Below are 8,432 nucleotides of genomic sequence, written 5' to 3'. Positions count from 1 at the left end.
TGAATGCTCTCTGGGGAAAAATAACTAGATAGGGAAAAGATCAATCACCTTTCAATTTCCTAATGAGAAAACACAGTTTCTCTTTTGCATAACTTTTGACTTAGAAAAAGATATTTGCTTTTTAGAGGATGACTTTTTTTTTTTTTTTTTAGGGAAAGTATGATAAATTAGCATTACACAGATATGGAGTTACTGTTGGAACCATTGGCATTCGAGTTAAAATTTCTGGAAGACTTTGAGTTCCTTGTCTGTAAACTTTTTTTTCTAGTAGAAAAAAAAAGAACTAGAAAAGTCTAAGATTATAAATATTTGCTAAATATGTGCTGCTTAAGTGAATATGTATTGTGGGAATTTGACAAAAAAGAAAAACTGGAGAAATTGCACCTATAGATCCTTAAGGGAAAAAATAGAAAAAAAATATATACATTTTTCATACCGCTTCTTTTTTTGTGAAATTGGAATTAGGAGATCTCACTCTATAAAAAGGAAGTAGTTTTCTGTTGTTTTTAATGATGGACAGAAGTTTAATAGCTGAGCAAGTAAGTTAAACATAGATGTCAGACAAATATGAGTTTATAGATGACCAATGAAATAAAAAAGTTGGCTAATAGATGTCCTTATCTAATATGCATCATTTTTGCCATTATTTAATGAATTATTCTATAAATTGGTTGCAAATCAAAGTTTTATTGGCTTAAGGGGAAATGGGGAAGTATTGACTAAGAATAAAAACATGTGTGGCAGATGACGCCAGGAGGATTTACCTTTCATCTTCTCTCCTGTGGCTGCTTTTTTCTACATGTTGGCCTCTTTTCTCAGACTCGGACTCCTCGGGGTTAAGCAGAAACAGGGATAGTTTTTTTTTGTTTTTTTTTTTGGAGAGTACGAACGCAGTCACCCACTACCACAAATTATGCAGTCGAGTTTCCCACATTTGGGGAAATCGCAGGGGTCAGCACATCCAGAGTGCAATGGATAAGCCTTGCCCTGGGAAAACCACCTTCGTGATCATGGTATCTCCCCTGCCAGGTAAGTATGGGGGATAGTTGATATTTCTCAAATCATTCATCAAATAGAATGAGAAGCTTAGTTTTGTGGGGTTTTTTGTTTTGTTTTGTTTTATTTAAGTGAGAGGAGGAGTGATAGTAAGGCAGACTTCCACATTTGCCCAAACCAGGATTCACCTGGGATACCCCGTCTTGGGCTGATGTTCCCATATAAAGCTATTTTTAGTGCCTGGGGCTGACATGCTCAGAGAAACCAAGCCATTCTGAGTACCTGAGGCTATGCTCTAACTAATTGAGCCACTGGCTATGGAAGGGGAACAAGAAGAGAAAGGAGAGGTGGAGGGGGACAAAAGCAGATGGTTACTTCTCATGTGCGCTCTGAACAGGGATTGAACCAGGGATGTCCATAGGCATTGCTCTATCCACTGAGCAACCAACCAGGGCTGAGGAGCTTAACTTTTATTTCCAAGTTCATCTTTCACAGGGAAGAGCTGATTGTCTGACATTTGGTAAAATGTTTATCCAGTGACCAGTTAATTCTTGCCAGGATTTTGTATAAGCCCAGAGGTGCCAGTGGCTCACAATTAAATAAACTTCAGTGGTCAAAGAGGAAGAGGTTAAATCATGCAGCTCCCAGCCAAACATGCCGTTAAAGAAGGGGAAAAATAGATGGCCCAAAAGAAGGGAATGCTGTTCTAAGCAGACAAAATTATATACTAGACATTTACTACTTAATAGACTTAACTTTGATTCAGGCTTTATTACTCTTAAATGCAAGCTTTTTCTTATGGAGGAATGTTGTTTACTAACACATATTTTAAAAACAAAAGAACTAAGCTAAGGCAAATATTGAGAAAATATTAAGACTATAGTCTCAAAACTGTATAGCAAGAAACTATGAAGAGATATTGTATAACTTGATTATAAGTAAGATATACAATAGTCAAATAAACAGTTAAACTTTCTCCTCTCACAGGACATAATTGGATGATCTGGACTTAATTTACCAAGAGGTGCTCCAGGAAACTAAGTGACTTATTATAGGCCTGAGACTGCTGACAGTTACCAGTAGTTAGGAGCTCTCACTGTTATCTTGCTGCTCTGGTCTTGATACACTGAGAACTATTTCAAGGCAGACAACCAAGAGTGAATACTAATGGCTGCTTTGGAGTCAAAAAGGTGGGGCAGCTTTTAGAAACATCTCAGAATGGTGTTATCTCTCATTTAGCTGTGGAAGAAAAAATTGAAATTGATTGTTAAAATGTTTTTGTTAAAGCAGAACATGTTCCCAACTTAATCAAGAACATTCATAATTATGCCAATTTTTTTTTAAATTAAATTTAATTTTTTTTTCTGTATTTTTCTGAAGCCGGAAATGGGGAGAGACAGTCAGACAGACTCCCACATGCGCCCGACCGGGATCCACCCAGCACGCCCACTAGGGGGCGACGCTCTGCCCACCTGGGGGCGATGCTCTGCTTCTCCGGGGCATGGCTCTGTTGTGACCAGAGCCACTCTAGCGCCTGGGGCAGAGGCCAAGGAGCCATCCCCAGCGCCCTGGCCATCTTTGCTCCAGTGGAGCCTCGGCTGTGGAAGGGGAAGAGAGAGACAGAAAGGAAGGAGAGGGGGAGGGGTGGAGAAGCAGATGGGCACACTTCTCCTGTGTGCCCTGGCCGGGAATTGAACCCGGGACTTCTGCATGCCAGGCCGACGCTCTACCACTGAGCCAACCGGCCAGGGCCAAAAAATTGAAATTGATTGTTAAAATGTTTTTGTTAAAGCAGAACATGTTCCCAACTTAATCAAGAACATTCATAATTATGCCACTTAACAGAGAATTTAAAAAAATCCTTCAATATTGTTTTAAGTGCATACTTTAAATAAAAATGAAAACATTATTTTAATAAATGTCTTGTTGGTGTTTTGACTAAAATAAGTACCTTTTAAAATAGATTCTTTTTTTTTTTACTACAGATATGGATTAAATACTTCACAGTTAGATTATTATATGCTCATAAAATTTAAGCATATTGATGTTTCAGTAAAGATGTAGTTCTCGAGTAGAGGGTCTTTTATTTTATTTATTTTTTTAGAGATACAGAGAGAGGGATAGATTGGGACAGACAGGAATGTAGAGAGATGAGAAGCATCAATCATCGTTTTTCGTTGTGACACCTTAGTTGTTCATTGATTGCTTTCTCATATGTGCCTTGACCGTGGGCCTTCAGCAGACCGAGTAACCCTTTGCTCGAGCCAGCGACCTTGGGTCCCAGCTAGTGGGCTTTGCCCAAACCAGATGAGCCTGTGCTTAAGCTGGCGACCTCGGGGTCTCGAACCTGGATCCTCCGCATCCCAGTCTGACGCTCTATCCACTGCACCACCACCTGGTCAGGCTCAAGTAGAGGGTCTTATCTAATTCACAGTCAGAGAGAAATTGAAAAATTCTCATCAGGAAAGCATGTGTCTATCTTGGAAGTACATTTACTTATTTAACAAACACTTAACCAGACACCTACAAGTGTCAAGCTCTGGGTGAATGCTGTAAGTAGAAAGAGGATTCTCTGATATTAGGAGCTTCTGTATTAATGGCACATACTATTCAAGACCGTGGTGCAGCAGGCGAAGGGCTGTAATACAGCTTGCAGAAGGTGCTGTGGAATACAGACAAGAGGATTTAAAGAGAGATGCATGCTTTCCACTCAAAGAGATTAAAAACAGTGGGAACATTGAACACTGGTCAAAACCACAATTCCACATACCTCCTGTAATATAATCAGGTAGAAATCTCATTGAGTGCCAACTAGGAAAAGAACAGAACTGAGAAATTTAGATAAATTTTAAAGTTTTAACATTCCTCCAAGTTTAAAAATTTTCCTCTTTGTTCTTGGAAAGTGAGTTGTCACTCTGTGCCCAAAGCTTAATTAGATAAATAGTTTCAAACCAACGATAAAATACTTCTAGTACAGGGACTTTGCAGATAATGGCAATGGATCCAGAGCTTTCTTCTGGTTTTAAGTTTAAGTAAATGTTTCCAACAAACATTCATGGTTGAAGAGGTGAAGCTATAACAGAGACTTTCCTCACGTTATCTGGCCAGTGTTGAAAACATATCAAGTAACTTTTAAGGTTTACTTATTTGGAGAAGATTTCTTTCTAATTAAGGAAAAAAGATGAAAAGGAAAATACTTTAATCAGAAATATTTGACACCATTGATAAGCATTCATATAAAAATTACTTTATTTGTTTAATCTTTTCTTCTTTTTTTATCTTCCATTTAGGCAGAGAACAGCCTGTGAATAGGCATTTATAATCACATTTGCATTATGATAAGACAGAAAGCCTAAATGAAAGCTGGTAAAAAGATAAGGCCTTTTCAGGTTTCTAATAAATGTTTTGGACAATGAGAAAAAGGAAATCCTTAGGAAAAAATTCTCTTAGAGACCTAGAACCATTGTTGGATGCAATGCCGGTTGTCCAATGACTATACAGAAGTACATATTCATTCAGAGCATTCAAATTTCATATTATGTGTAGATAATGATGGTGACAGGATGGCCAAAGTTTTATTTTTTAAATTATTTTCCTTTAAAATTTCTTAGTAATTGAATTTGTAATCAAGTGCACTGCAGAAAAATTATGTGAATGAACATAAAATGACTAAACACAGAAAAATAGAAATTTATAACACCAATAGAACAAGTTGGTGGTTGGTTAGGGAATAATGCATGCATTATTGCATTACATATATGTAAAGTGTACTGTGTTATATTATATGTAAGAGAACAAAGCATTTTGTGTTGTTAGCTACAATAAAACAATTTGGGGATGTGATTCTTTCTCCTCGTTGGGCTTTCCCTACATGGAAGAGAGGCTCAGAATAAGTATATGTTTAGATATTAAATATACGTGTTATCTTATTTTTCTATTTCACAAGAAAAAATAATAAGTTAGGTAGGATTGGTGAACAAAAATCTATAAAAGAGCTTGGTTGCAGAGAGAGAGAGTTGTAGAAATGATAGTGTTAGGGGGCGGGGGCTCAGCAGTGGAGTACTCAAGACAATCCAGGGAACACATAGCAGAGCTCACATGGTGTAAAGGTGAATTTCATGTGTCAACCTGACAGGGCCACAGGGTGATGGAGCTATTTCAGGGGTCGGGAACCTATGGCTTGCGAGCCAGATGTGGCTCTTTTGATAGCTGCATCTGGCTCGCAGATAAATCTTTAATAAAAAGAAATAATAATGTTAAAAATATAAAACATTCTCATGTATTACAATCCATTCATTTCCTACAGCTCATGTTCATGGTTGTGGGTGGCTGGAGCCAATCACAGCTGTCCTCCGGGACAACACCAAATTTTTATTGGAAAATGAGTAACGCACACAGGTTGTTGTATGGCTCTCACGGAATTACATTTTAAAATATGTGGCATTCATGACTCTCTCAGCCATAAAGGTTCCCGACCCTTGAGCTATTTGGTTAAGCATTATTCTGGGTGTGTCGGAAAGGGGGTTTCTGTATGAGATTAACATTTGAATCAGTAGACTGAGTAGAGCAGATTGACCTCCCCAGTGTGGTTGGCTCTTACTCATTCCTTTAGAGCTCTGAATAGAACAAAAGATGGGGTAAAAGAGACCTAGTCCTCTGTCTGACTACCAAGCTGGGACGTCATTCTTCTTTTGCCCTTAGACTGACACCATTGATGCTCTTGATCCTCAGGACTTCACACTTGGACTGGAGCTGCACCGTTGGATTTCCTGGGTCTCCAATTTGCAGATGTTATATTATGGAAGTTCTCAGTTTCCATAACCATGTGAGTCAATTTCCTATTGTTAGATATAAAAATAAACTTTCTAGAGAACCTTGACTAATATGATACATAAGGCAAATACTGAAGGGATGGATGTAACAGATTAGAGTATCTGCAGCAGAGGGCTTGCTGTGGGTCATGGCAGTGCTTGTGTTCCAAGGCATGTCCTCTAGCTCTCTGTACTTCCTTGGAATGTCTACTTTCACACCAGCATGAACAAGAGAGCTAGACTTCTAAATCTAGATGCCTATGACTCAGAGCCATCGGGGGTTATTGCAATAAACAAAATGCTTCAAGTTTATGCTTTGACCTTCAAATATAACCCCAAATACAATTAATTTGCCTCAAATATGCAAATCAATTCAACAATGAAAGCAGATCCTTTTATTTAGTAATAATTCAGTTTTCCATTTTAGATCTCAATGGCTTGTCACAAAGGCTTGATTACAGTCATCACTCAAGGATTATGATGGTGTCCCACTATTTGTCTAGTGCAGATTTAATAAATGACACTTTGTGTCATTTTCTTGTTTTATGTTTTAAAGCCACAACCCTTCTTTGATACGTGGTTATTCCCTTCAATAAAGAATCGTGGTCCAGTTAAAGATTTATCTAATAGAGTGATTATAGTCCATTTGTTATGCTGGTGATTTCTATGCAATACATACCAATTGCATGTGAGACACAAAAAGCAACAGGGTTTGAATTCGACTTTCTCCCTGATCTGTGGGGAAAGCTGGCTTTTGGCATAAGTTCTAGCCAATAATTTACCATTGTACTTCTGATCACAGTGCCACATAATTTTTATTTCAATTCAACCTTTGTGACTAAGACAAGATTTAGGATGAAACAGATATATCTTCAATCAACAGAAAACATATGAATTTTCTTTCTAACTATGGGGATCTACTTACTGGCCAAAAATGGAAGGAGAACTTTGGTTACCAATTTTCTGCTTTTGGAGATTTTACCTTTTTAACTATTAATAAGTTGAGCTATGAGGTAATAAATACATTTAATTTCAAACATGTGTGGAAGACTGAAATACAGTGAAAAAAAAACCTTTTAAAATAACAATTTAATTGACTTTTTTTTTTCTTTACTGAAGCAAAGACATACCAATTATTTAGTCAACTTTGGTTAGGAAATTATTAGCTGTACAACTTCCAGAAAAAGGCAACGACCTCTCACGAACTGGAAGGTGATTTAAATGCCCTCCATCCAGTTTGTTTTTTAGTACAACTAAACAAATCCAATGTGTGGGAGATTAATTTGATTTTCACTACTTTTTTAGCTTATAAACAAAAAAGTCACACTTTGTGACAAGGTTGAACTGATTGAATGGTTGTTCTGGTGGAGAAACCCGATCTTGACTGTGCTGGACAAGTACAGGCAGGCCAGCCTGTTGCACATATTTCAGCTGAGTTCCATTCATTCTTTATTTCCTGGGAGTCAGGCATTTTGTCAAGTGAAGGGGTAAAGATGAATAAGAAATATTTATCCTCAAGAAGAAAATCACTTTTTTTCAGGGAATCTGAACTAGTGCCACAATGTCTCCTGCAAGTGGAAGCATGCAGTGTGAGAGTGAAGACGCTGGTGTGACAGGATGAGGGCCACCCGCTGGGGGAGCACCCAGAGAGGGGTGGAGTGCTTGCTGGAGGAGGAAAGCTGGGCCGCACCTTGAAACCGAGACATTAAGGTTTAGAGGAAGAGAGCACAATGGCAAAGGCAGAGAGCCAAGAGCCATGGCCAGCAGGAGCAGGTGGACATGCCCTCAGAGTGGACCTCACGACAAGGGACAGACTAGATGAGGTTGGACCAACAGGTGGGGTCAGACTACAGGGGTCCTGTGTGCCATCTGGGAGCAATTGATGAACTCTGTTGGGGGAGCATGATAGGATTTTATTTGCACTTTGGAAAAATAATTATTGCTAGTGGTTTTATGAAAGCTGAAATTTAAAGGGAAAAAATCTGGAGTTAAGGTCCAACTTAAGAAAGCTTCGATTTCAGAAGCACAAAGAGAAAAGAGGTAATATATTTTACTCAAAAAAATTAGCTGGTTAAATCAGTAGCTTGGTAATTGACTAGATGTTGGACAAGAGCATATAATAATAATACTAACAACAATAGTTAATATTAATTGTAGTTCTTTAAGCTTCAGCATAAGTGAGATGAATGAGAGAAGGCATTTGTCATTTATTCATTTATTTACTTATTTATCTGTTTATTTGTTTTATCCTTTAGAACTTATGACCTAAAGAGGGAGATAAATAAGTAAATCAAGGATTACTATATATTTTATGTTAAATACATTTTTACTAAAAACTGAAAGATCTCAAGGAAGTACCCTTACATAACAGATGTTTTTAAATTATTCTACATACTATCTCATATAATAACTAACCATTATTATTATGGCATTATGGTGATTGGCACTTACTTAAGCAAATAACATAAACAGCTGTCATTATTTTAACAGAAAAGAATTAAATGTTGATAAAGGTTGAAATAAATGTTCATCTAGAGGTGACTTATGTGCTAAAGTTTTAAACTGACTTGCTCTTTTTTAACTCACAAACGCCTGCCTGCCCACATGCCTGTGAGATTCATCTTT

General features: G+C 37.6%; 1 non-coding gene across 1 annotated transcript; it reads right to left on the bottom strand.

Moving 5' to 3' along the window:
* Positions 1 to 875: 875 nt before the first annotated feature.
* Positions 876 to 1,037, bottom strand: LOC136309633 (U1 spliceosomal RNA). Its single transcript, XR_010726326.1, has one exon. It is a non-coding gene; the product is annotated as a U1 spliceosomal RNA (small nuclear RNA).
* Positions 1,038 to 8,432: the final 7,395 nt, after the last annotated feature.

This window comes from Saccopteryx bilineata, chromosome 6 (assembly GCF_036850765.1).
Source record: "Saccopteryx bilineata isolate mSacBil1 chromosome 6, mSacBil1_pri_phased_curated, whole genome shotgun sequence".
In the NCBI taxonomy this organism is placed as follows: domain Eukaryota; kingdom Metazoa; phylum Chordata; class Mammalia; order Chiroptera; family Emballonuridae; genus Saccopteryx; species Saccopteryx bilineata.
The sequence above is the reverse complement of the archived record's forward strand: the minus strand, read 5'-3'. Positions and strand labels throughout refer to the sequence as shown.